The 4650-nt window shown below is 33.1% G+C and overlaps 1 long non-coding RNA gene across 1 annotated transcript; it reads right to left on the reverse strand.

The window, feature by feature from the left end:
• Nucleotides 1-3337: 3337 nt before the first annotated feature.
• On the reverse strand, nt 3338-4650 carry LOC131642574 (uncharacterized). Its single transcript, XR_009295940.1, has 3 exons — nt 4542-4650; nt 4354-4443; nt 3338-3493 (listed from the first exon to the last, which is right to left on the reverse strand). It is a non-coding gene; the product is annotated as an uncharacterized LOC131642574 (long non-coding RNA).

The raw sequence follows: 4650 nt of genomic DNA on the forward strand, positions 1-4650 counted from the left end.
ATAAACTAAACCACTTTCTTATCCTTAACACCATAAACACAATCAAATCAACATAGAGTTTGAAAGGGCAGATCAATAGAAACAAAAATTAAACAAGATCTAAGTTTAATTAGCATAATATAAACACTAAAAAAACGAATTACCTGGAACTCACAAACTCATAGAGTTTCGCAGTGCTGGAGAAAGATTATAACTCCAACTTCAGTATCACACAAAATTCCACGCTCCTTCGCCTTCTTCAACAAACCATTTCTTCGCTTCAAAAACGTCACTTGTCGACTCGTCGAATTATCAATCCTCCTAATCACGATCTTTCCTCTCCCCATTCAAATAAACCCTAACAAACTAGAAAAAACACAATCTGCAAACAAATCAAACAAATCACAACTTCAATATCATGAAGATAACAAAAAAACGTAAAAATCAAAAGTATGAACATGAAAATAAAATCTAAAATAGCGAAAATCGCAAAACGTAGATCCAGCTGCAAGAATATGTTAACAATGATGATGTAACTAGTGTGTTGAATGAGCTAGTGAAGAGGAGAAGAAACACTGTCATTGTAGGAGAGAGTGTTTTGAATGCCGAAGGTGATTTGAAATGGTTGTTTGAGTTTTGGTCAAGTTACTGTGAGCAAAAAAGGAGTTTCACATACTACTCTTTCTAACTTTCAATCTGATTTATGTAACAGTTATGCTTCCTTAGAGAAAGCATCACTGGTTCATATTCAAGAGTTTCATCTTTCAATACTAACACTAATATAACTATTTCAATAACAGAAATATAAACTAAACCACTTTCTTATCCTTAACACCATAAACACAATCAAATCAACATAGAGTTTGAAAGGGCAGATCAATAGAAACAAAAATTAAACAAGATCTAAGTTTAATTAGCATAATATAAACACTAAAAAAACGAATTACCTGGAACTCACAAACTCATAGAGTTTCGCAGTGCTGGAGAAAGATTATAACTCCAACTTCAGTATCACACAAAATTCCACGCTCCTTCGCCTTCTTCAACAAACCGTTTCTTCGCTTCAAAAACGTCACTTGTCGACTCGTCGAATTATCAATCCTCCTAATCACGATCTTTCCTCTCCCCATTCAAATAAACCCTAACAAACTAGAAAAAACACAATCTGCAAACAAATCAAACAAATCACAACTTCAGTATCATGAAGATAACAAAAAAACGTAAAAATCAAAAGTATGAACATGAAAATAAAATCTAAAATAGCGAAAATCGCAAAACGTAGATCCAGCTGCAAGAATATGTTAACAATGATGATGTAACTAGTGTGTTGAATGAGCTAGTGAAGAGGAGAAGAAACACTGTCATTGTAGGAGAGAGTGTTTTGAATGCCGAAGGTGATTTGAAATGGTTGTTTGAGTTTTGGTCAAGTTACTGTGAGCAAAAAAGGAGTTTCACATACTACTCTTTCTAACTTTCAATCTGATTTATGTAACAGTTATGCTTCCTTAGAGAAAGCATCACTGGTTCATATTCAAGAGTTTCATCTTTCAATACTAACACTAATATAACTATTTCAATAACAGAAATATAAACTAAACCACTTTCTTATCCTTAACACCATAAACACAATCAAATCAACATAGAGTTTGAAAGGGCAGATCAATAGAAACAAAAATTAAACAAGATCTAAGTTTAATTAGCATAATATAAACACTAAAAAAACGAATTACCTGGAACTCACAAACTCATAGAGTTTCGCAGTGCTGGAGAAAGATTATAACTCCAACTTCAGTATCACACAAAATTCCACGCTCCTTCGCCTTCTTCAACAAACCGTTTCTTCGCTTCAAAAACGTCACTTGTCGACTCGTCGAATTATCAATCCTCCTAATCACGATCTTTCCTCTCCCCATTCAAATAAACCCTAACAAACTAGAAAAAACACAATCTGCAAACAAATCAAACAAATCACAACTTCAGTATCATGAAGATAACAAAAAAACGTAAAAATCAAAAGTATGAACATGAAAATAAAATCTAAAATAGCGAAAATCGCAAAACGTAGATCCAGCTGCAAGAATATGTTAACAATGATGATGTAACTAGTGTGTTGAATGAGCTAGTGAAGAGGAGAAGAAACACTGTCATTGTAGGAGAGAGTGTTTTGAATGCCGAAGGTGATTTGAAATGGTTGTTTGAGTTTTGGTCAAGTTACTGTGAGCAAAAAAGGAGTTTCACATACTACTCTTTCTAACTTTCAATCTGATTTATGTAACAGTTATGCTTCCTTAGAGAAAGCATCACTGGTTCATATTCAAGAGTTTCATCTTTCAATACTAACACTAATATAACTATTTCAATAACAGAAATATAAACTAAACCACTTTCTTATCCTTAACACCATAAACACAATCAAATCAACATAGAGTTTGAAAGGGCAGATCAATAGAAACAAAAATTAAACAAGATCTAAGTTTAATTAGCATAATATAAACACTAAAAAAACGAATTACCTGGAACTCACAAACTCATAGAGTTTCGCAGTGCTGGAGAAAGATTATAACTCCAACTTCAGTATCACACAAAATTCCACGCTCCTTCGCCTTCTTCAACAAACCATTTCTTCGCTTCAAAAACGTCACTTGTCGACTCGTCGAATTATCAATCCTCCTAATCACGATCTTTCCTCTCCCCATTCAAATAAACCCTAACAAACTAGAAAAAACACAATCTGCAAACAAATCAAACAAATCACAACTTCAATATCATGAAGATAACAAAAAAACGTAAAAATCAAAAGTATGAACATGAAAATAAAATCTAAAATAGCGAAAATCGCAAAACGTAGATCCAGCTGCAAGAATATGTTAACAATGATGATGTAACTAGTGTGTTGAATGAGCTAGTGAAGAGGAGAAGAAACACTGTCATTGTAGGAGAGAGTGTTTTGAATGCCGAAGGTGATTTGAAATGGTTGTTTGAGTTTTGGTCAAGTTACTGTGAGCAAAAAAGGAGTTTCACATACTACTCTTTCTAACTTTCAATCTGATTTATGTAACAGTTATGCTTCCTTAGAGAAAGCATCACTGGTTCATATTCAAGAGTTTCATCTTTCAATACTAACACTAATATAACTATTTCAATAACAGAAATATAAACTAAACCACTTTCTTATCCTTAACACCATAAACACAATCAAATCAACATAGAGTTTGAAAGGGCAGATCAATAGAAACAAAAATTAAACAAGATCTAAGTTTAATTAGCATAATATAAACACTAAAAAAACGAATTACCTGGAACTCACAAACTCATAGAGTTTCGCAGTGCTGGAGAAAGATTATAACTCCAACTTCAGTATCACACAAAATTCCACGCTCCTTCGCCTTCTTCAACAAACCATTTCTTCGCTTCAAAAACGTCACTTGTCGACTCGTCGAATTATCAATCCTCCTAATCACGATCTTTCCTCTCCCCATTCAAATAAACCCTAACAAACTAGAAAAAACACAATCTGCAAACAAATCAAACAAATCACAACTTCAATATCATGAAGATAACAAAAAAACGTAAAAATCAAAAGTATGAACATGAAAATAAAATCTAAAATAGCGAAAATCGCAAAACGTAGATCCAGCTGCAAGAATATGTTAACAATGATGATGTAACTAGTGTGTTGAATGAGCTAGTGAAGAGGAGAAGAAACACTGTCATTGTAGGAGAGAGTGTTTTGAATGCCGAAGGTGATTTGAAATGGTTGTTTGAGTTTTGGTCAAGTTACTGTGAGCAAAAAAGGAGCTACTATTGTTCTGTTGAGCATATGGTTATGGAGGTTAAAAAGATACTGAGTGGAAATGGTGAGCGTACTAGATTATGGATTTTGGGAATTTCGAATTTCAAAACATACATGAAGTGTAAAACATGTTACCATTCTCTAGAATCTATTTGGGTGCTTCATCCTTTCACAGTTCCTGTTTGAAGCCTCAATCTAAGTTTGAATTTTGACAGGTAAGTTTAAGATTCTTTTGAAGAGCTTCCTTGTAAATAAGAAAGAATGAAACATAGAGGATACACATGCATGTCTATAGTGCTAAAATCTATGTCGGCCTCCACAAACTTGCGAACTTACCATGATTGAGGACTACCAAAACACTACATAACACACACGGTCTATAATGAAGGTAATGAAACACAAACTGAAATCTGCAATGAAGTATAGCACATCAAACATTTCACACATTTGATTATCCTTTATCAGCAACATCCAACAAAAAACATTTTAAAATAATTCACTCTTCATGATGCATAAAAGAAAATGAAAATAAAGGCGAGTTAAATTACACATACAGGAAAACCAAATTAAAAATAACTAACTTTCTCGGCCTTGCCAACAACTTTTACATATTCTCCATATAATTTCTCTTCAGCAACCAATTGACTCCTAAGATTTTTATCCTTCAAACCCTGTAAAATCATAGCTCACAAATTAATTAAGGTTAACAACAAACTCATCGTCAATTGGGAAGCAATGTTTCAATTTTAATAAACTCAAAGTTTAACACCTTAAAATTAGCACCTTCTCTTCAGAGATACTTCTTTGATCTCAATTTTAGTTCATCAATAATGTCCTACAAAACAATGTAGGAAATAAGAAGGATGCTCCATCTTAAC

Source organism: Vicia villosa, unplaced genomic scaffold, assembly GCF_029867415.1.
Source record: "Vicia villosa cultivar HV-30 ecotype Madison, WI unplaced genomic scaffold, Vvil1.0 ctg.005316F_1_1, whole genome shotgun sequence".
NCBI lineage: Eukaryota > Viridiplantae > Streptophyta > Magnoliopsida > Fabales > Fabaceae > Vicia > Vicia villosa.